Genomic DNA, 25,568 nt, shown 5'->3' with positions numbered 1-25,568 from the left:
TTTGGAGAGAAGTTGCTTCTTTGCTGCCCTTCTTGACACCAGGCCATCTTCCAAAAGTCTTTGCCTCACTGTGCGTGCAGATGCGCTCACACCAGCCTGCTGCCATTCCTGAGCAAGCTCTGCACTGGTGGCACTCTTGATGATCCTATAAATTGTTGATTGAGGTGCAATCTTAGTAGCCACAATATCATTGCCTGTGAAGCCATTTTTATGCAACGCAATGATGGCTGCACGCGTTTCTTTGCAGGTCGCCATGGTTAACAATGGAAGAACAATGATTTCAAGCATCACCCTCCTTTTAACAGGTCAAGTCTGCCATTTTAACCCAATCAGCCTGACATAATGATCTCCAGCCTTGTGTTCGTCAACATTCTCACCTGAGTTAACAAGACGATTACTGAAATGATCTCAGTAGGTCCTTTAATGACAGCAATGAAATGCAGTGAAAAGTTTTTTTGGGGATTAAGTTAATTTTCATGGCAAAGAAGGACTATGCAATTCATCTGATCACTCTTCATAACATTCTGGAGTATATGCAAATTGCTATTATAAAACCTTAAGCAGCAACTTTTCCAATATTTATGTAATTCTCAAAACTTTTGGCAACGACTGTAGGTTAGATAGTGATATAGTGTAGCGGTTCCAGTGCAGAGTATTAGGTAGTGTGATATGAATTACTGTACTGTGCATTTTCTCCAGTCTCAGGAAACTTCTAGCAGCTTGAAAAATTTAGCATAAGTGACCCACGCCTGTATTGCGCGCGCAATACGCGCATATTACATTGCTGAGTTTTGCAATCAAGAAAATAATGACTGGAGATTTTAATTTATCACGAATATTAGGCCAAAATTTCATGAAATAATGCGAAAACTAATATTGCCCAGCTGCTCGTCACTATTGGTCAGTAGAACCGTGGTCAGACCGGGACACCTGTCCATAATATGGGCACAATATAGGTTATTTTTGGGGTGCTATATAATTCAGCCCACATTTTCCTACACAAATTGATATCATATCATAGTGATATCTAATTGCTTTGTTTTGTTGTTTTGCAGGTCTGTACAGCAAGCTCATTAAAAAGATGTCTCAGTGTGATGATCATAAAACAGGTGGAAGTCAGCAGGAGAGGTCAGAATAGGAAGAATGGTTTTCATGACAGCCACTCTGTATTTGTGACGTAACTGTCATATCCAGCATACTGAGACGTTCCTGAGATCTGTGCCGCACCAGCTGTGAAGTTCAGCACGAATGAAAACCTAGTCTTATATTAATCTGAAAAGATTTACCTGTCCGTAAGGGTAAAGGAAAACGTCCATACTAAAATATTACCTCATTGACATTATTTAGGATGGGCACGCTTGCCCCGGAACTCCACCCGACGCATGATTGTTTTGACAATTCTGTGAAAGTAAAGTGTATAAATTGTGCGATATTCTGGTGCTCATTAAGTGCTCATCATCCAGCTTTATGCTTCCCAGCTGATATAGACGGATATTTCCCAGTAATGAGCACAGTGCTTTGACTTCTTGCTTAATTAAGAAATATTTTCTTCTGTTTGGGCAGTTCATGGGAGGATTATAGTTGTGCCTCAAACCTCTCTTCTAACCTTGGAAAGATATCTATCATGTATTACCTCAGGATAGGAAAAATAAAATGGGAAACTTGAACACGCGACTGACAAGATAGGTTGCTATGGTTACTTGAGGGTTTTTTTTTTTTTTACTTTTTCGATTTGCAGTTGCAAAGCACTTGAAGAGTGTTATATCTGAATGAATATTATATCAAAGCTGTTATGGTTCTTCTCGTCGTATAACGGACTTCCTGATTCACAGTGTGTACTCATTTACAATTTCCAGGTCATATACCTGTATACCGGTGAAATAACTCACTGACAATGTGAAGGTCAAGATACTATATAATACACATGTCAGTTACCAGCTTTAGTATCCGGCACCTACTGTAATCCACTGCCGTGAAGACTAGCATAAGGATTATATACGTTGTTAAGCTGGATTCACGTCAGTCTAGTAATTTCGAGCTTTCTGTTCCAAAAATGATGGACAGCCAGATCTGTCACATGCTATATGCCCAACACCGCCCGACGGGCCCCTTTGACTTATTAGGTATGTCGGTTTCCATCATGATGTCTGTTATTTTGACAGGAAGATTAGTGATGCATGCTGAGCTATTCTTTCTGTCAAATATGATGGAATCTGCAATGGGGACTCCTAACGGAGATATGACATAGGTGGGGACTTTACTTATGTGCAATTTCATATGTCTTGTAGACGCAGAAGTATTCACTTTGTATCTTTATATTCCTTTGTTAATAATTAGTATATGGCAACTGTGCATAGAAACTTTTCTTTAAGGCTCCATGCATGTGGCATTTACACACTGCTGTATTTTCTCTTAGAAGCAATATGCTGCTACACAGAATGTCTGACCGACATAAGAAGGATGTAGTCATACCGTGATTGCACTGTACATTCGGCATATGCTCTGGGAAATCCCCATAAATCCCCATTGAGCGATGCATGCCAAAAGTCCTTTTTTAACATATTGTCAGTATTCCTTTTTAAGGATACGTCTGCACCGCGATTTTGGCTGTGACAGCTTTTGTGCGACCAAATATTGCAGTGTAGGGTGGCTGCCATAGGAATGAATGGGGTCACAGCATGACTCGCACATTTGCTGCAACCAGGACAAGCAAATGATAAAAATACTGCATCACCATGTAGATGTACCCTAATAGCATTGTGTACTCAACTACTACACAGTTCTATACAAAAGTACTCTGAACATATACAGCCTGCCACGTATGCTGCTATATATCTATATACAGTAGTATACATCTTTGCAGACCTATACTTCTGATATACACTGGTAACAGAGTGTGAATTCACCTTAACGGTACAAAATGTTGTAAAATAGAACTCGTTCTGTGCTAGCTCTGATTGATCCCACGTTTTTGAAATTTATTAGACAACATTCTGCTTTTAGACATTGAAAAATGTATCACACCTCTGCCCAAGTGATGCATATTTTGCACTACAAAATGAAAAGAATCTTAGATCACGTTTGCCCACTGATGTTGGTCCCATAAATGTTCAGCAATAAATCTGCAAAAACTGCAGTTCCAGACCTCCTCCAGTATTAACATCAGCATGAGTTTTCATTGCAGAACTGCTGCATGAAAACCTATCATCACCAAGGACAATGCCAAGTATTGGATTCAGAGGTATAAAGCACAGCGCCACTGTGCTCTTGAGCAGTGGAAACGTTCTGTGGTGTGGCAAATTACACTTTTCTTCTGGCAGTCTATTTGATGAGTCTGAGTTTGGTGAATGCCAGGAGAATGTTACCTGCCTGACTGCCTTGTGCCAACTATAAAGTTTGGTGGAGGGGGGATAACGCTACGGGGTTGTTTTCAGGTTGGATTAGGCCCCTTAGTTCCACTGAAGAGAAATCTTAATGCTTCTGTATACCAAAGCATTTTGGACACCTGCAGGCTTTCAACTTGGGAACAGTCTGAGGAAGGTCCTTTTCTGTTTGAGCATGGCTGTTCTCCAGTGCACAAAGCAAGGTCTATAAAGGCATGGTTGAGTGATTTTGGTGTGGAAGAACTTGACTGTCCCAAACAGAACCCTGACTTCAACCCCATTGAACACATTTGGAATGAGCTAAAATGTACAATTTCAGTGCCTGACCTCATAAATGTTCTTCTGGACGAATGGGCTAAAATTCCCACGGACCAACCCAAATGTTTGTAAAAAGCCTTCACAAAACAGTAGAAGCTTTTTTATATGCAAAGGAGGACCAACTCCATATTAATGCCTATAAATTAGAATGGGATGTCGTAAAAGCTCCTGTAGGTATAATGTGTACCTCAAGTACTCAAGATACAGAAGAAAAAAAATAAAATAAAACAAATCTACTTAAAGTGTGTTAAAGCATTTTATGTAAGTACTAAGAGAACGCATACATATAATGTAGCCGGGCTGTTCACATCTCATAGTTACTTTCACCCTCAAGTGATTTTTACAGACAGGAAAGCTAAGAATTCTCACACACTGAGTGACCTTTGCAATAGCATTAAGATCTCCTAGAATAATAAAAGAACAGTGGGTTTCGGAGAAGTTAAGCTCTATATGAGATTTTCCAGAAAAAAATGCTCTCTACTCCCAACTCTAACATTCTAGTTTAATTTGGTACTAAAGTCATATCAGGCTTCTTGTTTTTTTTCGAACATTAGCCTGAAGAATACTGTCTTGCCTAGAATAGAATATGTAAATATGATATATATGTATTCGGTGTTTAGGAGCATTTCTATATAAATGCTCAGATAGAATATACAGGAATAGCAGTAATTTCTACAGTATGTTTTAAGAGCCATGGACAATATTGAATACTGGTAGACAGAATCAGGGAAAAGGTACTTGTTGGTAAATTGGCACTGTTGGGCTGACCATATCTGAAAATATGCTGTAATTGTCCAAATTGCAATGACCTCTTTGTTCTATAGAAATGTAATTCATAATTTCATTAGCTTCACTAAAATAAAAAAAGTTTGCACTATATAACAGTTAAAGATGACTTGTCATGTCCACACAGAAGTCCAGTTAGCTGCAGACATTTGCACTGTTTTCTCTTCTTCTAGTGTCCCCACTACTAATTTAGGCACCCAACAGCAGTGAATTGTCAGATGGGAATAACTAGCACCGCTCAAGAATATAGCATGTCGATCGGTACTTGTTTAGTTCCGTTTAAATGCTGCAATCATCATGGGGGTTTCCACACAATTATTTGTATAATCATTTGTCTCCATACAGCCCCAGTTACTAGAGGGGATGTACTGCTGACAATTGATGATTTTCATAATGTCTGCATTAAAATGTGATTAATCACAAATGATCGCTGGACATATTTATATAGAGTAATGATTGGGAATGACCATTTGTATGGACAAGCTTTTAACTGATCATTGCCGCCCTGTGTAAATGGACATTAAAGAGGGCTGTCCCACAAAAAATATTCTACTTTTTTCAAACCATCACCTGGATCTGAATGCTTTTGTAATTCTATGTAATTTAATATAGCCACTGAGTAGATTCAATAAAATGTATGGATGTAGATAACACTCTTAAAGGGGTTGTCTCACTTCAGCAAGTGGCATTCATCATGTAGAGAAAGGTAATACAAGCCACTTACTAATGTATTGTGATTGTCCATATTGCCTCCTTTGCTGGCTAAACTAATTTTTTCATCATATTATACACTGCTAGTTTCCATGGTTATGACCACCCTGCAATCCAGCAAAAAGCACCAGCTTATGTCTGCTACTTTGGGCAGACTAGATGGGCCAAATGGTTCTTATCTGCCGACACATTCTATGTTTCTATGGTCCTGGCCACCAGAGAGACCAGCATTATTTGAGAAAATTATAGGTAACATCGGCTCCATGGGTGGCATTATTGACTGGAAGGAGACTTACAACCTAATATGGTATATAATGGAGTTCCCCCCCCAAAAGAAGGGGGATGGGTCACCTAGGCCTAACTGACCACCTAAAGTGTATAATGATCTCTTAATCGGCCTGAATAAAATTAGGCCTCGGTTGTTGAAAACCCCATAGTCTGATGACAGAATGATGTCCGTATTAGCTGAGGTAAAGGGGTCTTTTTAGACTCTGTATGCCAGAGCTGAGGATGATGAAAGTAGAGATGTACACAATGAATGATTGGGGCTTAAAAATACTCAGCTGTATTGCGGGGTGTAGTATGTACGAACTGTTGTCCAGTCTGGGAGTAATGCAGCACCTGTCTGATATGTCTATGATAGTATAGAATAATGGAAACCTTCATAAAGTTATAAAATACATATGCCATAGACCATGTTAATAGATTTGGTGTCTCTCAAGTAGGGTCCGATTAAAATATGTCTTGTTCCAACTATAAAAAGTTTACTGAAACCCCAGATCATGTGATCGGCATATACATGATCGGGGAAAGCAGAAGAAGAGCAGAAGCGCATTAGGATAACGCCCCCTTTGAGTCAGGTGATGGGGCCATGTGACCCAGTCATGTGATATGCAGGTCCTGAAAGAGTTATAGAAAAGGAAATGATAGATCACGAGGGAGAGAGGACATCATGAATGACGTCATAGTTACGCGACCTCCGGCCAACGCATGCGCACTGAGTTAGTAAAGACCCTGGAAACATGAGATGGAAAAATATGCGAGGTATGCCTAATGGACGGATCCTTATGCCTGTGAATGGGGTAAGAAGCAGAATATAATATTTTAACTGCATATATGGGTGTTGAGTATTGGATACAGGATGTTTTTATGTAAAGGGGGAGGCACTAAAAGTTATAGGAGGTGCTAATATGAACCAATGGTAGCACTTTGAAGACTATATATATGTGGATATATGCTGTATAAGACTGAGCTTGATAAAGACCAGAAGGTCGAAACGGTTGAAGAAATTGGAGTGCCGCGGTTTCCTTTTATATCCTGGCAACATCTAGGCAAGGCATGATATTCTATAAGGAGAAGATGTTACCCTTAGGGTGCCAAGACACCCTAAACCTATATTGAACATGATTCATCTTGAGCATTTCCCTGAAATCAGTGTCAGCACTGAGGTTCATGCTCATCAATGACCAATCTTTAATATTTGTTTCAATGTTTCCTAATATTATGTATTATAGTAAAAGGTACTTTCTCCTTAGTTGATTAAAACGAGTATCCATCAATAGCAACAACACTGCACCCTTCCTAGTAACGCTACCTGCACACATTTTGGATTACGCTTGTTTTTTCCACATGGATTCTCGTGCAAAAAATAGCAGCGTCAAACAGTACCAGCCAAGTGAATGAGGTTAGACAAATCTCATGCACACTTGGCTTTTTCATTCTGTATGGAAACTGACCTGTCATGCAGTTTTAGAAATCCACAGAATGTCAATTATGTTTGCGATTTTTGAAGTGGATTTCACCCATTTCAATGAAGCCACACTGAAAACTGCAAGTAACAGATACAGAAATTTGTGCGGATCTTCTGCAGGTTTACCCACACCCGTGTGCAGGCACCCTAGTAGTGGTAAGTAGGGATGAGCGAACTCGAACTGTATAGTTCGGGTTCGTACCGAATTTTGGGGTGTCCGTGACACGGACCCGAACCCGGACATTTTCGTAAAAGTCCGGGTTCGGGTTCGGTGTTCGTCGCTTTCTTCGCGCTTTTGTGACGCTTTCTTGGCGCTTTTTGAAAGGCTGCAAAGCAGCCAATCAACAAGCGTCATACTACTTGCCCCAAGAGGCCATCACAGCCATGCCTACTATTGGCATGGCTGTGATTGGCCAGAGCACCATGTGACCCAGCCTCTATTTAAGCTGGAGTCACATAGCGCCGCCCGTCACTCTGCTCTGATTAGCGTAGGGAGAGGTTGCGGCTGCGACAGTAGGGCGAGATTAGGCAGATTAACTCCTCCAAAGGACTTGATTAACTGATCGATCTGCAGCTGTGGATCATTGAGCTGCTGATCCTCAATTGCTCACTGTTTTTAGGCTGCACAGACCGTTTGTCAGTCTCATTTTTCTGGGGTGATCGGCGGCCATTTTGTGTCTTGTGGTGCGCCAGCACAAGCTGCGACCAAGTGCATTTAACCCTCAATGGTGTGGTTGTTTTTTGGCTAAAGCCTACATCAGGGTGAAGCTGTCACACCAAGTGCATTTAACCAGCAATAGTCTGTTCATTTTTTGGCCATATACAAAATCAGGGGCAAGCTGCGCCTGTCACCAAGTGCATTTAACCCTCAATGGTGTGGTTGTTTTTTGGCTAAAGCCTACATCAGGGTGAAGCTGTCACACCAAGTGCATTTAACCAGCAATAGTCTGTTCATTTTTTGGCCATATACAAAATCAGGGGCAAGCTGCGCCTGTCACCAAGTGCATTTAACCCTCAATGGTGTGGTTGTTTTTTGGCTAAAGCCTACATCAGGGTGAAGCTGTCACACCAAGTGCATTTAACCAGCAATAGTCTGTTCATTTTTTGGCCATATACAAAATCAGGGGCAAGCTGCGCCTGTCACCAAGTGCATTTAACCCTCAATGGTGTGGTTGTTTTTTGGCTAAAGCCTACATCAGGGTGAAGCTGTCACACCAAGTGCATTTAACCAGCAATAGTCTGTTCATTTTTTGGCCATATCCCAGTCTAATTCTGTCACTAAATCCATACCGGTCACCCAGCGCCTAAATACTAGGCCTCAAATTTATATCCAGCTAAATCTGTCCCTAGTGCTGTAGCTGGGCGAGTTATTTAGTGTCCGTTCAAGCACATTTCTTGTTCTGGGTTGAAATACAATTCCCAATTTAGCAATTTCATAATTTAGTGGTTCCTGCTATATCAGAGCTCTTTGAAATCTATCCCAAAAAGGGTATATAATATTGAAGGTGCACATAGGGTCATTCAGAGTAACTTCACACACACCCGCTACTGTGTATTTCCAAGTCTAATTCTGTCACTAAATCCATACCGGTGACCCAGCGCCTAAATACTAGGCCTCAAATTTAATTCCCTCTAAATCTCTCGTTACCCACCGCTGTACTGTTGTTGCTGGGCAAGATATTTAGTGTCCGTCAAAGCACATTTTTTGTTCTGGGTTGAAGTACAATTCCCAATTTAGCAATTTCATAATTTAGTGGTTTCTGCTATATCAGAGCTATTTGAAATCTATCCCAAAAAGGGTATATAATATTGAAGGTGCACATAGGGTCATTCAGAATAACTTCACACACACCCGCTACTGTGTATTTCCAAGTCTAATTCTGTCACTAAACCCATACCTGTCACCCAGCGCCTAAATACTAGGCCTCAAATTTAAATCCCTCTAAATCTCTCGTTACCGTTGTCCTGTTGTAGCTGGGAAAGTTATTTAGTGCCCGTCAAAGCACATTTTTTGTTCTGGGTTGAAGTACAATTCCCAATTTAGCAATTTCATAATTTAGTGGTTCCTGCTATATCAGAGCTATTTGAAATCTATCCCAAAAAGGGTATATAATATTGAAGGTGCACATAGGGTCATTCAGAATAACTTCACACACACCCGCTACTGTGTATTTCCAAGTCTAATTCTGTCACTAAATCCATACCGGTGACCCAGCGCCTAAATACTAGGCCTCAAATTTAATTCCCTCTAAATCTCTCGTTACCCACCGCTGTACTGTTGTTGCTGGGCAAGATATTTAGTGTCCGTCAAAGCACATTTTTTGTTCTGGGTTGAAGTACAATTCCCAATTTAGCAATTTCATAATTTAGTGGTTTCTGCTATATCAGAGCTATTTGAAATCTATCCCTAAAAGGGTATATAATATTGAAGGTGCACATAGGGTCATTCAGAATAACTTCACACACACCCGCTACTGTGTATTTCCAAGTCTAATTCTGTCACTAAACCCATACCTGTCACCCAGCGCCTAAATACTAGGCCTCAAATTTATATCCAGCTAAATCTGTCCCTAGTGCTGTAGCTGGGCGAGTTATTTAGTGTCCGTTCAAGCACATTTCTTGTTCTGGGTTGAAATACAATTCTCAATTTAGCAATTTCATAATTTAGTGGTTCCTGCTATATCAGAGCTATTTGAAATCTATCCCAAAAAGGGTATATAATATTGAAGGTGCACATAGGGTCATTCAGAATAACTTCACACACACGCTTCTGTGCATTTCCAAGTCTAATTCTGTCACTAAATCCATACCGGTGACCCAGCGCCTAAATACTAGGCCTCAAATTTAATTCCCTCTAAATCTCTCGTTACCCACCGCTGTACTGTTGTTGCTGGGCAAGATATTTAGTGTCCGTCAAAGCACATTTTTTGTTCTGGGTTGAAGTACAATTCCCAATTTAGCAATTTCATAATTTAGTGGTTTCTGCTATATCAGAGCTATTTGAAATCTATCCCTAAAAGGGTATATAATATTGAAGGTGCACATAGGGTCATTCAGAATAACTTCACACACACCCGCTACTGTGTATTTCCAAGTCTAATTCTGTCACTAAATCCATACCGGTGACCCAGCGCCTAAATACTAGGCCTCAAATTTAATTCCCTCTAAATCTCTCGTTACCCACCGGTGTACTGTTGTTGCTGGGCAAGATATTTAGTGTCCGTCAAAGCACATTTTTTGTTCTGGGTTGAAGTACAATTCCCAATTTAGCAATTTCATAATTTAGTGGTTTCTGCTATATCAGAGCTATTTGAAATCTATCCCTAAAAGGGTATATAATATTGAAGGTGCACATAGGGTCATTCAGAATAACTTCACACACACACGCTTCTGTGCATTTCCAAGTCTAATTCTGTCACTAAATCCATACCGGTCACCCAGCGCCTAAATACTAGGCCTCAAATTTATATCCCGCTGAATTTGAATACAATACATTGGGCCAAATAATATATTTGTTGTTGTGGTGAACCATAACAATGAGAAAAACATCTAGTAAGGGACGCGGACGTGGACATGGTCGTGGTGGTGTTAGTGGACCCTCTGGTGCTGGGAGAGGACGTGGCCGTTCTGCCACATCCACACGTCCTAGTGTACCAACTACCTCAGGTCCCAGTAGCCGCCAGAATTTACAGCGATATATGGTGGGGCCCAATGCCGTTCTAAGGATGGTAAGGCCTGAGCAGGTACAGGCATTAGTCAATTGGGTGGCCGACAGTGGATCCAGCACGTTCACATTATCTCCCACCCAGTCTTCTGCAGAAAGCGCACAGATGGCGCCTGAAAACCAACCCCATCAGTCTGTCACATCACCCCCATGCATACCAGGGAAACTGTCTCAGCCTCAAGTTATGCAGCAGTCTCTTATGCTGTTTGAAGACTCCGCTGGCAGGGTTTCCCAAGGGCATCCACCTAGCCCTTCCCCAGCGGTGAAAGACATAGAATGCACTGACGCACAACCACTTATGTTTCCTGATGATGAGGACATGGGAATACCACCTCAGCATGTCTCTGATGATGACGAAACACAGGTGCCAACTGCTGCGTCTTTCTGCAGTGTGCAGACTGAACAGGAGGTCAGGGATCAAGACTGGGTGGAAGACGATGCAGGGGACGATGAGGTCCTAGACCCCACATGGAATGAAGGTCGTGCCACTGACTTTCACAGTTCGGAGGAAGAGGCAGTGGTGAGACCGAGCCAACAGCGTAGCAAAAGAGGGAGCAGTGGGCAAAAGCAGAACACCCGCCGCCAAGAGACTCCGCCTGCTACTGACCGCCGCCATCTGGGACCGAGCACCCCAAAGGCAGCTTCAAGGAGTTCCCTGGCATGGCACTTCTTCAAACAATGTGCTGACGACAAGACCCGAGTGGTTTGCACGCTGTGCCATCAGAGCCTGAAGCGAGGCATTAACGTTCTGAACCTGAGCACAACCTGCATGACCAGGCACCTGCATGCAAAGCATGAACTGCAGTGGAGTAAACACCTTAAAACCAAGGAAGTCACTCAGGCTCCCCCTGCTACCTCTTCTGCTGCTGCCGCCTCGGCCTATTCTGCTGCTGCCGCCTCGGCCTCTTCCTCCGCCTCTGGAGGAACGTTGGCACCTGCCGCCCAGCAAACAGGGGATGTACCACCAACACCACCACCACCACCTCCGTCACCAAGCGTCTCAACCATGTCACACGCCAGCGTTCAGCTCTCCATCTCACAAACATTTGATAGAAAGCGTAAATTCCCACCTAGCCACCCTCGATCCCTGGCCCTGAATGCCAGCATTTCTAAACTACTGGCCTATGAAATGCTGTCATTTAGGCTGGTGGACACAGACAGCTTCAAACAGCTCATGTCGCTTGCTGTCCCACAGTATGTTGTTCCCAGCCGGCACTACTTCTCCAAGAGAGCCGTGCCTTCCCTGCACAACCAAGTATCCGATAAAATCAAGTGTGCACTGCGCAACGCCATCTGTAGCAAGGTCCACCTAACCACAGATACGTGGACCAGTAAGCACGGCCAGGGACGCTATATCTCCCTAACTGCACACTGGGTAAATGTAGTGGCAGCTGGGCCCCAGGCGGAGAGCTGTTTGGCGCACGTCCTTCCGCCGCCAAGGATCGCAGGGCAACATTCTTTGCCTCCTGTTGCCACCTCCTCCTTCTCGGCTTCCTCCTCCTCTTCTTCCACCTGCTCATCCAGTCAGCCACACACCTTCACCACCAACTTCAGCACAGCCCGGGGTAAACGTCAGCAGGCCATTCTGAAACTCATATGTTTGGGGGACAGGCCCCACACCGCACAGGAGTTGTGGCGGGGTATAGAACAACAGACCGACGAGTGGTTGCTGCCGGTGAGCCTCAAGCCCGGCCTGGTGGTGTGTGATAATGGGCGAAATCTCGTTGCAGCTCTGGGACTAGCCAATTTGACGCACATCCCTTGCTTGGCGCATGTGCTGAATTTGGTGGTGCAGAAGTTCATTCACAACTACCCCGACATGTCAGAGCTGCTGCATAAAGTGCGGGCCGTCTGTTCGCGCTTCCGGCGTTCACATCCTGCTGCTGCTCGCCTGTCTGCGCTACAGCGTAACTTCGGCCTTCCCGCTCACCGCCTCATATGCGACGTGCCCACCAGGTGGAACTCCACCTTGCACATGCTGGACAGACTGTGCGAGCAGCAGCAGGCCATAGTGGAGTTTCAGCTGCAGCACGCACGGGTCAGTCGCACTACAGAACAGCACCACTTCACCACCAATGACTGGGCCTCCATGCGAGACCTGTGTGCCCTGTTGCGCTGTTTCGAGTACTCCACCAACATGGCCAGTGGCGATGACACCGTTATCAGCGTTACAATACCACTTCTATGTCTCCTTGAGAAAACACTTAGGGCGATGATGGAAGAGGAGGTGGCCCAGGAGGAGGAGGAGGAGGAGGAGGAAGAGGGGTCATTTTTAGCACTTTCAGGCCAGTCTCTTCGAAGTGACTCAGAGGGAGGTTTTTGGCAACAGCAGAGGCCAGGTACAAATGTGGCCAGCCAGGGCCCACTACTGGAGGACGAGGAGGACGAGGATGAGGAGGAGGTGGAGGAGGATGAGGATGAAGCATGGTCACAGCGGGGTGGCACCCAACGCAGCTCGGGTCCATCACTGGTGCGTGGCTGGGGGGAAAGGCAGGACGATGACGATACGCCTCCCACAGAGGACAGCTTGTCCTTATCCCTGGGCAGCCTGGCACACATGAGCGACTACATGCTGCAGTGCCTGCGCAACGACAGCAGAGTTGCCCACATTTTAACCTGTGCGGACTACTGGGTTGCCACCCTGCTGGATCCACGCTACAAAGACAATGTGCCCACCTTACTTCCTGCACTGGAGCGTGATAGGAAGATGCGCGAGTACAAGCGCACGTTGGTAGACACGCTACTGAGAGCATTCCCAAATGTCACAGGGGAACAAGTGGAAGCCCAAGGCCAAGGCAGAGGAGGAGCAAGAGGTCGCCAAGGCAGCTGTGTCACGGCCAGCTCCTCTGAGGGCAGGGTTAGCATGGCAGAGATGTGGAAAACTTTTGTCAACACGCCACAGCTAACTGCACCACCACCTGATACGCAACGTGTTAGCAGGAGGCAACATTTCACTAACATGGTGGAACAGTACGTGTGCACACCCCTCCACGTACTGACTGATGGTTCGGCCCCATTCAACTTCTGGGTCTCTAAATTGTCCACGTGGCCAGAGCTAGCCTTTTATGCCTTGGAGGTGCTGGCCTGCCCGGCAGCCAGCGTTTTGTCTGAACGTGTATTCAGCACGGCAGGGGGCGTCATTACAGACAAACGCAGCCGCCTGTCTACAGCCAATGTGGACAAGCTGACGTTCATAAAAATGAACCAGGCATGGATCCCACAGGACCTGTCCGTCCCTTGTCCAGATTAGACATTAACTACCTCCCCATAACCATATATTATTGGACTCCAGGGCACTTCCTCATTCAATCCTATTTTTATTTTCATTTTACCATTATATTGCGAGGCTACCCAAAGTTGAATGAACCTCTCCTCTGCCTGTGTGCTAGGCCTAAATATATGCCAATGGACTGTTGCAGTGGTGGGTGACGTGAAGCCTCATTCTCTGCTATGACATGCAGACTGATTCTCTGCTGACATGAAGCCAGATCCTCTGTTACGGGAGCTCTCTCCTCTGCCTGGGTGCTGGGCCTAAATTTATGACAATTGACTGTTGCAGTGGTGGGTGACGTGAAGCCTGATTCTCTGCTATGATATGAAGACTGATTCTCTGCTGACATGAAGCCAGATTGTCTGTTACGGGACCTTTCTCCTCTGCCTGGGTTCTGGGCCTAAATTTATGAAAATTGACTGTTGCAGTGGTGGGTGACGTGAAGCCTGATTCTCTGCTATGATATGAAGACTGATTCTCTGCTGACATGAAGCCAGATTGTCTGTTACGGGACCTTTCTCCTCTGCCTGGGTTCTGGGCCTAAATTTATGAAAATTGACTCTTACAGTGGTGGGTGACGTGAAGCCTGATTCTCTGCTATGATATGAAGACTGATTCTCTGCTGACATGAAGCCAGATTCTCTGTTACGGGACCTCTCTCCTCTGCCTGGGTGCTGGGCCTAAATTTATGACAATGGACTGTTGCAGTGGTGGCTGACGTGAAGCCTGATTCTCTGCTATGACATGCAGACTGATTCTCTGCTGTCATGAAGCCAGATTGTCTGTTACGGGACCTCTCTGCTCTGCCTGTGTGCTAGGCCTAAATATATGCCAATGGACTGTTGCAGTGGTGGCTGACGTGAAGCCTCATTCTCTGCTATGACATGCAGACTAATTCTCTGCTGACATGAAGCCAGATTGTCTGTTACGGGACCTCTCTCCTCTGCCTGGGTGCTGGGCCTAAATTTATGACAATGGACTGTTGCAGTGGTGGCTGACGTGAAGCCTGATTCTCTGCTATGACATGCAGACTAATTCTCTGCTGACATGAAGCCAGATTGTCTGTTACGGGACCTCTCTCCTCTGCCTGGGTGCTGGGCCTAAATATATGCCAATGGACTGTTGCAGTGGTGGCTGACGTGAAGCCTCATTCTCTGCTATGACATGCAGACTAATTCTCTGCTGTCATGAAGCCAGATTGTCTGTTACGGGACCTCTCTGCTCTGCCTGTGTGCTAGGCCTAAATATATGCCAATGGACTGTTGCAGTGGTGGGTGACGTGAAGCCTCATTCTCTGCTATGACATGCAGACTGATTCTCTGCTGACATGAAGCCAGATTGTCTGTTACGGGACCTCTCTGCTCTGCCTGTGTGCTAGGCCTAAATATATGCCAATGGACTGTTGCAGTGGTGGGTGACGTGAAGCCTCATTCTCTGCTATGACATGCAGACTGATTCTCTGCTGACATGAAGCCAGATTGTCTGTTACGGGACCTCTCTGCTCTGCCTGTGTGCTAGGCCTAAATATATGCCAATGGACTGTTGCAGTGGTGGGTGACGTGAAGCCTCATTCTCTGCTATGACATGCAGACTGATTCTCTGCTGACATGAAGCCAGATCCTCTGTTACGGGAGCTCTCTCCTCTGCCTGGGTGCTGGGCCTAAATTTATGACAATTGACTGTTGCAGTGGTGGGTGACGTGAAGCCTGATTCTCTGCTATGATATGAAGACTGATTCTCTGCTGACATGAAGCCAGATTGTCTGTTACGGGACCTTTCTCCTCTGCCTGGGTTCTGGGCCTAAATTTATGAAAATTGACTCTTACAGTGGTGGGTGACGTGAAGCCTGATTCTCTGCTATGATATGAAGACTGATTCTCTGCTGACATGAAGCCAGATTCTCTGTTACGGGACCTCTCTCCTCTGCCTGGGTGCTGGGTAGTGTTGAGCGCGAATATTCGAAAAGCAAATTTTTTTCGCGAATATCGCAACTTCGCGATTTCGCGAATATTTCGAATATAGTGCTATATATTCGTAAAAACGAATATTCGTTTTTTGTTTCCCCCCCCCCCCCACAAAATTACAGTACACATATAATTGATTGTTTCCCAAAGGTCCAACAGCTCAGATCTTACTCACATTGCCTAGAAAGTGATTGAGGCGCGAATCTTCGTAAGGCGATTTTATTAGCGCACATGCGAATATCGGCACGTCCCAGAACAGAGGCAAAGGGCTTTGCATTCATACATTAGTGAATTGAGTTGCGAATCTTCGTAAGGCGATTTTATTAGCGCACATGCGAATATCTACACTTGTCCCAGAACAGAGGCAAAGGGCTTTGCATTCATACATTAGTGATTGAATTGAGCTGCGAATCTTCGTAAGGCGATTTTATTAACGCAAATGCAAATATCTACACTTGTCCCCAGAACAGAGAGGCAAAGGCCTGTGCATTCATATAGTATAGCACCATATTCGCGAATACGTAGAACTTCGTAAAATTCGATTTACGAATATTCGTATTTTTTATTTTACTTTCCACCTTACAGATTACATTGATCTGTACTCTGTCAACTACTGTCATCACCCCCCACTGTATCTCGATTGATTCCCAAAAGTCTCACATTCCCTAGAAAGTGATTGAGGTGCGAATCTTCGTAAGGCGATTTTATTAGCGCACATGCGAATATCTACACTTGTCCCAGAACAGAGGCAAAGGGCATTGCATTCATACATTAGTGATTGAATTGAGTTGCGAATCTTCGTAAGGCGATTTCATTAGCGCACATGTGAATTTTGCATAGCATATGTATTATGCGATAATTCGAATTATCGCATATGCGAAATAATAACGAATTTGAATAATCGCGAATATTTTACGAATATTCTTTCGAATATTCACAAAATTTCGCGAATTCGAATATGGGACATGCCGCTCAACACTAGTGCTGGGCCTAAATTTATGACAATGGACTGTTGCAGTGGTGGGTGACGTGAAGCCTGATTCTCTGCTATGACATGCAGACTGATTCTCTGCTGACATGAAGCCAGATTGTCTGTTACGGGACCTCTCTCCTCTGCCTGGGTGCTGGGCCTAAATATATGCCAATGGACTGTTGCAGTGGTGGCTGACGTGAAGCCTCATTCTCTGCTATGACATGCAGACTAATTCTCTGCTGACATGAAGACAGATTCTCTGTTACGGGACCTCTCTCCTCTGCCTGGGTGCCGGGGCCTAAATATCTGAGAATGGACTGTTCCAGTGGTGGCTGACGTGAAGCCTCATTCTCTGCTATGACATGCAGACTAATTCTCTGCTGACATGAAGACAGATTCTCTGTTACGGGACCTCCCTCCTCTGCCTGGGTGCTGGGCCTAAATATATGCCAATGGACTGTTGCAGTGGTGGCTGACGTGAAGCCTCATTCTCTGCTATGACATGCAGACTAATTCTCTGCTGACATGAAGACAGATTCTCTGTTACGGGACCTCCCTCCTCTGCCTGGGTGCTGGGCCTAAATATATGCCAATGGACTGTTGCAGTGGTGGCTGACGTGAAGCCTCATTCTCTGCTATGACATGCAGACTGATTCTCTGCTGACATGAAGCCAGATTCTCTGTTACGGGACCTCTCTCCTCTGCCTGTGTGTGTGCTGGGCCTAAATATATGCCAATGGACTGTTGCAGTGGTGGCTGACGTGAAGCCTCATTCTCTGCTATGACATGCAGACTGATTCTCTGCTGACATGAAGCCAGATTCTCTGTTACGGGACCTCTCTCCTCTGCCTGTGTGTGTGCTGGGCCTAAATATATGCCAATGGACTGTTGCAGTGGTGGCTGACGTGAAGCCTCATTCTCTGCTATGACATGCAGACTAATTCTCTGCTGACATGAAGACAGATTCTCTGTTACGGGACCTCCCTCCTCTGCCTGGGTGCTGGGCCTAAATATATGCCAATGGACTGTTGCAGTGGTGGCTGACGTGAAGCCTCATTCTCTGCTATGACATGCAGACTGATTCTCTGCTGACATGAAGCCAGATTCTCTGTTACGGGACCTCTCTCCTCTGCCTGTGTGTGTGCTGGGCCTAAATATATGCCAATGGACTGTTGCAGTGGTGGCTGACGTGAAGCCTCATTCTCTGCTATGACATGCAGACTGATTCTCTGCTGACATGAAGCCAGATTCTCTGTTACGGGACCTCTCTCCTCTGCCTGTGTGTGTGCTGGGCCTAAATATATGCCAATGGACTGTTGCAGTGGTGGCTGACGTGAAGCCTCATTCTCTGCTATGACATGCAGACTAATTCTCTGCTGACATGAAGACAGATTCTCTGTTACGGGACCTCCCTCCTCTGCCTGGGTGCTGGGCCTAAATATATGCCAATGGACTGTTGCAGTGGTGGCTGACGTGAAGCCTCATTCTCTGCTATGACATGCAGACTAATTCTCTGCTGACATGAAGACAGATTCTCTGTTACGGGACCTCTCTCCTCTGCCTGGGTTCCGGGGCCTAAATATCTGAGAATGGACTGTTCCAGTGGTGGGTGACGGGAAGCCAGATTCTCTGCTATGGAACCTCTCTCCAATTGATTTTGGTTAATTTTTATTTATTTAATTTTTATTTTAATTCATTTCCCTATCCACATTTGTTTGCAGGGGATTTACCTACATGTTGCTGCCTTTTGCAGCCCTCTAGCTCTTTCCTGGGCTGTTTTACAGCCTTTTTAGTGCCGAAAAGTTCGGGTCCCCATTGACTTCAATGGGGTTCGGGTTCGGGACGAAGTTCGGATCGGGTTCGGATCCCGAACCCGAACATTTCCGGGATGTTCGGCCGAACTTCTCGAACCCGAACATCCAGGTGTTCGCTCAACTCTAGTGGTAAGGTGAAATTTCCTGCCATTAGCAACATTCGGCTATGAGATGTCATTTAAATACTATGACATTGGCTGATCAAACCTGACACATGGCATGTAGCTGGTGAGGCTTATTACCCTGGTTTTCTCATTATGAAGTCGCATGGTGTTTGCTTTGTGTTCCCCTGGTAGTAAGAAAATTTGAAGATTTTCAGAAGTGGGCTCAGGTGTTGTTTAGGTGATCACCTAGACCCTATTAGGCGAAGGGAATGGAGGGAGGTCCAAAACAGAGACCTTTACCAAATTACTGTTATTGTGGCAGACGGTTAATAATTGTAGTCTTAAACTGGAAATAGGAAGAAAAAAGCACATACACTGTACATACCAAATCTCACACATTGATGAAAGTAGGAAAGCTTAAAGGGATTGTTGTTTTGGATCTGTTTAGCTGACACTAATGTTGGCCACATGTCCCTGTTCACTCTGCAAACCTTCAACTTCCACAGAGCTGAACTTAAATCTTCAGGCTGGTTGAGACAGTGAGAGTGGTCTTTTTACTATTAATTTGAATGGGCATTCCTCTGATCCTCTGGCTGGAGCTTGCGCTGTACTACAGAATCCCTCTCAGGCCAAGTACATGCACCATGGGCATCCTTCTTCGTTGGAGCTCCAGAGCACACTGTGCTATTGTTCATCTGAGAACTCTCGAGCTCCATGAAGGCATGTGTGTCTACTGCTCCCTTCAAATAGGGAACATAGGCCCTCACTCCAGTGGATACGTTTTTGTAATGCTAGGACAGCGGCTAAGTTGTCATGGTACAACCCCTTTAAGAAATCTATAAGTTAAGCAAGAACAGTAAGAGCCAGTAATATTAATTAATTTGTGTATATATTGCACTCAATAGTCATAAAACACATCACTTTCTATGATTTTTACCATTTCCAGTTAGCAGGTGATTTTTTTTTTCCCTCTGTAGGTGTTTAAGAAGCTTTTATTTGGACTATGTTTTTTTGGACTATCTCTTGGTTGAAACATACCTTGAATTCAATGACTCAGACTTAAAAATCAGTACCAAGCAACTCCAGGTAAAGTACCAGATCTTGCTACATTTTAAAAAAATTATCATGTTGCTTGTAATGACGGACACAGATATTGTATGTTATGATATGTTGCACTAAACACTGTTAGAATCCATGTAAATGTTTCAATGGCACTTTAGCTGACCTACGGTATGGTGAAACAAGATGATCACTAAGTGACCACAAATGGCACTGGCATCGTGTCTTGTAGGACTGGCTCAGCTGAATGGAATGATACCTTTCACTTAGGGATCTGTTACTTCATTCTGGAGAAAAAGTACTTTTAATCCATATGCAAATGAGCTGTTAAATGCACCCAGGCCAGGTCCAAGTCACTGCGTGCACCCTTGCTCCTGATGCTTCCTCTGCCAGTCTCTCCCTCTCCTTCTTGATTGACAGGGTCAGGTTCTTGCACCATCATCTCACGTGGCCCTATAAATCAAGAAGGAGAGGTAGGAGGTAGTAGAGGAAGCAGTTGTAGAAATAGTGGAAAACCCCTTTAACAGCTCATTTGCGCCTGGATTAAAAGTGCTATTTCTCCAGAATAAAGTAATGGATTGCTAAGAGTAATTTGTCATTACATTCAGTTGAGCTAGTCCTACAAGATATTGTGCCAGGTTTAACTGTGGATTCCTGGTGACAGACTGCTTTTAAGGAGCCAAATCTAACAGAATGAAAGTTAAAGGGGTTTTTCGACACAGTCCACAGTAAATGGAACCTTAATCAAATGTATATGGCCTGCTTAAGACACCCATGTCTATTTGGAGGCTGGTTTAGACAGGCGGATGGAGCAGCCGATTGTTGGGAAGGATGCGTTCCTTCCCGACCGCTGGCTGCTCGCTCAGTGAAGGAGAAAGCTGCATTTACATGCAGCAATCTTCTTCCCTGTATGAAGCTATCCCTCTTCCCCATACAGAATCATTATTTCTGGGCGGCAGATTGCTGTTTAGACAGTATGATCTGCTGTCCAGAAAAGATGATTGGTGGTGCCGGCACGAACGGCAGGAACAACCGATGAACAAGCTTTTTGCTTGTTCATCAGGTGATTGGCGGAACACTTAGGGTACTTTTACACTAGCGTTAAAGTTCTCCGATATTAAGTTCCATCACAGGGGCTCAATACCGGAAAAAAGTTTTATCCTAATGCATTCTGAATGGAGAGCAATCCGTTCAGGATGCATCAGGATGTCTTCAGTTCAGTCACTCTTACGGTATTTGGCCAGAGAAAATACCGCAGCATGCTGCGGTATTTTCTCCGTCCAAAATTCTGGGACACTTATTTTCCATTGAAATGCATTAATGCCAGATCCGGCACCAAGTGTTCCAGCAAAACGGATCCGGTTTTCCGGTCTGTGCATGCGCAGACCTTTAAAAATGCAAAAAGAAATAAATACTGGATCCATTTTCCGGATGACACGGATCCGTCTATAAATGCTATCCGTTTGCACACGGATTTCCGGATCCGGCAGGCAGTTCCACTGACAGAACTGCCTGCCGGATCTTCACAACGCAAGTGTGAAAGTACCTTTAGATGGCCAGATGTCAAGAACAAGGAACGGTTTGCAGGAACGGTTGTTCCGGATGATCTGGCTGATTATTATTGGTTCATCTAAATCCACCTTGAGGCTCCTCACTGTACAGTCTAGTAGACAAAGCATGTTTCTTACAAGATGCTGCAGACATGCAGTGGGACTGTCTAGCATGGAAGAGGCAGACATAGTTCTCTAAGGAAGTATATTTGTAATAACCATCTTATATTAACCATCACAAAGAAAGAGAAATTTATGTATCTGAATTACCCACAAACTATTTTTTTGCTATAATTTTGCTTTGAAAACTAAACTATGAACATAGAGGAAACGGTTCATAGAATCTATCATCCATTCATCCCTCTATCTATCTATCTATATATCTCATATATACATATATAAATTATATATAATATGCATCTATCATCTATCTATCTATGTCTGTCTGTCTATCTATTCATTTATCTGTCTATCTCATATCTATCTACCTATTATCTATCTATCTATTCATCTATCTGCCTATCTCATATCTATCTACCTATATATTATCTATCTATCTATTCATCTATCTGCCTATCTCATATCTATCTACCTATTATCTATCTATCTATTCATCTATCTGCCTATCTCATATCTATCTACCTATATATTATCTATCTATCTATTCATCTATCTGCCTATCTCATATCTATCTATCTATATATTATCTATCTATCTATTCATCTATCTGCCTATCTCATATCTATCTATCTATCTATCCTCTCTACACTGGTAATAAATAATAGAAAGGAAAAGAAATGTCTAGTTAAACATTGCCACCCAGTGGAGAAGAAAGTAGCTGCACTCACAAACAACAAGTATAACACAAAGGCAATTGGTCTGGCAACATCGATTTGAAAACTTATCGTTAACATCCAATTTACATTTTTACGATGATATCACAACATTTTAATTTTAAAAATTACTGTTATAACTGCACACGTCCGACATTACACACCCATAGGCCATAGAAGCTTCAATAGGGATCCGCACCACACAAATCTACTAAATGGCTATGTGCATAATCCCTACTGGACATTTATCACACACTGCTACTCTTAATAGATGAATGAAGTGTTGGATCTTGGACTGTTTTATCTGCAGTAATACATGAGTGGTGCTGACTAGGCGTCCAGATCTCTATTTATTATTTTCCTACTGTCCCCTATTCCTCCGCTGTCAGAATTTAAAGCTGAACTTAAATACACTGTGCATGAGTCCTCTCCATTATGTTAGGCTATGCCACCAATGTCAGATAGGTGCGGGTCCCACCTCTAGGACCTGCACCTCCAGTGCTCCGATAAAAGTGCATGATGTGCTCTACATTCATTTCTATGGGACTGCCGAAAAAAGTTCAGCATTCTCGCCCAGCTATTTTAAGAGCTCCCATAGAAATGAATGGAGAGCGTGCTGCACATGCATGTTGCATTCTCCTTCACTTTTGGAGACTAGTTTTAGTGCTAGTCTTACTATCTGACTTTGATGGTTTATTCTAGCAATTTTCCATCAAAAGTGCCAGATGAAGCAACCCCTTTGAAATGGTTATTCCGAATTTTTGTTATATGCACATTAGTACCTTTTTGCTTCTACATATGCTTATTTTGTCACAGTGCGGTTCAATGTGACACTTTCTGTCGTGCAGGCTTGCTGCAGATGAGCTGTGGGCCTGAAGAGTCCCTCTCCAGCATTGCTGGGTGCAGGATCCTTGCTCCTGACCTGGGGTTTTGCCATCTGCCCTTTCTGTGTGGTCGCCTGGTAAAACATTGATGCCATCTTGTAGATATAACACACTGAGTGATGTCATCCTTGATCGATGTCACCTGGTTGATGTTTGTTAGATCACCATGTCTTTATGTCTTCTGTGGTCCACTTTGGTTCCGCCTGTCTCCTGTCTGTGCAGCTCTGTCTGTGACCACCATGCATCCGTTCTGCATGGGTTCCAGCCATCTGCCTATCTGTTCTGAGCAGCTTTGTCTGTGACCGCCATGCATCCATTCTGCATGGGGTCAAGGCATCTGCCTCTCCATTTTTAGCAGCTCTGTCTGTGACTGCCATGCATCCATTCCGAATGGAGTCCAAGCATCTGCCTCTCCATTCTGTGCAGCTCTGTCTGTGACCACCATGCATCCGTTCTGCATGAGTTCCAGCCATCTGCCTATCTGTTCTGAGCAGCTTTGTCTGTGACCGCCATGCATCCATTCCGCATGGGGTCAAGGCATCTGCCTCTCCATTTTTAGCAGCTCTGTCTGTGACTGCCATGCATCCATTCCGAATGGAGTCCAAGCATCTGCCTCTCCATTCTGTGCAGCTCTGTCTGTGACCGCCAAGCATCCGTTCCACATGGAATTCAGGCACCTACTTGTCTCTTGTCTGTTCAGCTCTACCTGGGACCGCTGTGTAGCAAGGCTCAAATGGGGTCCAGGCATCTGCATGTCTATGTTTGCAGCTCTGTCTGTGACCGCCATGTAGCAGACATCTGCTAGTTCCATGTAAGTGCTTTCTGTGTTCTTGTTTGTCTGGACTGAACAGTGTCCTGTTTTTCTGATATGTTTCAGTTATGGTTCCGGTTTGTTGCCTGGGTTCCAGTTCTTGTTTTGTGTGTGCTTGGACCGCTGGCGCTTGCGCCAACGTTGTGTCTTGCAAGTAAGTGGCCTAGTGCACCGGGACCATCCTGGAGGTGCAACCTGGTGAGCTCTCAGTGAAATACATTCTTACCTTCAGGTGTATTGTAAAGAACGGGGCTCACTTAGACTCCACTATTTGGGTTTGACCCCAAGTCAAACTGGTGCACTTGGTCTAGTGGTTTCCTTCTGCTACTGTTCCCTTGCCTGCTAGTCCAGCAGCTACTGTCATGTTTGGTCATGTCCTGTTTAATAAAGTTTTAATTTTTTTGTCTCCTGGTGTATGTTGGTTTCTGTAGATGTTCTGTGAGATGTTCTGGGGTCCATATGACACTCAGAACATGACATATTTCACATATTCCCTACCATTTATCCGTTCCACTCATTCCACGCATGTGCATTCAGAACCTTCTCACACTGAGTAGCTGTAGTGTAATGCCACCGAAGACAAAAAGATGCTAGCTGTGGGGTGTAGTAGGAGGGTTTGGTACCTAGAGGTGGATGTACTAGGTAGGAACTAGTGAAGGTGTAGTGGAAACAGCAGAACAAAGTAAATAGATTGTAGGAGCACATCAGTCCATTTTCTCAGTTCTGCTGTAATGTAGTGGTGCCATAATACAATCACAGACTGGAAGATGCAGGAAAATCTGAGCAGTGTGAAGCGAAGGAGACATGGGAGACACATCTGCATTGCTCACTCATTTGAAGGGAATGTGTCACCAGAAAATGAACTATTGTTTAAATCACATTTTTATGTTTGGCATATTTTTCAATTTTCCATGTCAATATTTATAGTTAAAGGGGTTCTCGGGGATTTTGAAAATGAAAATACTTAAATATTCCTTTATTGTAAATATATTCCTATTTACCTTTCATTATTTATAATGGCTCATTTTGTTTAGGGAGCAATCATTAGGAGAAACAAAATGTCCGCCATCCTATTAATACACACAAAACCTGTCCTAATCATACAGGAGGACATGTTACTTCTGAGCACTGAGGTAAAGAGCTGCCTCATCATCCTCTCCTACTTGATCCTGAATACAGATTATAAGAACTTTAACTGAATCTCTGTGGGAATGGAGAAGACATGAAGTCATGAGGAGACATGAAGTACAGAGAGGACGGATAGGACAGACTGTGGTAATGGAGACTGCATACAAGTGCTGCTGCTCATTATCCACATCACCCCCACCCTCCTCTCTGTACTTTATGCCTCCACATGAACTTCATTTCTACAAAGATGTAGCTGAAGATCATATTAAACTGTATTCAGGATCATAGAAGAAGATGAGGCAGCTCATTGGCTCGCTGCTCTGAAGCAGTGGCGTCGCCAGGGGGGGGGCCAGAGGGGGCCACGGCCCCCCAACATCATGCTGGGCCCCCCCATGTGCCCCCCCAATTAAAAAGGGCCCCCCCCCAGCGTCCCTGCTGCCAGCAGCATTCACTTGACTGATCCGAGTTCAGCTCAGCTCAGTCACAGTCTCTCTCTCACCTCACG

General features: G+C 44.3%; 1 pseudogene; it reads left to right on the top strand.

The window, feature by feature from the left end:
- LOC122925882 overlaps positions 1–25,568 on the top strand; it is a 2,558,103-nt pseudogene that overhangs the window by 2,464,646 nt on the left and 67,889 nt on the right.

The sequence above is a fragment of the Bufo gargarizans genome, chromosome 2 (assembly GCF_014858855.1).
Source record: "Bufo gargarizans isolate SCDJY-AF-19 chromosome 2, ASM1485885v1, whole genome shotgun sequence".
In the NCBI taxonomy this organism is placed as follows: domain Eukaryota; kingdom Metazoa; phylum Chordata; class Amphibia; order Anura; family Bufonidae; genus Bufo; species Bufo gargarizans.
The sequence above is the reverse complement of the archived record's forward strand: the minus strand, read 5'-3'. Positions and strand labels throughout refer to the sequence as shown.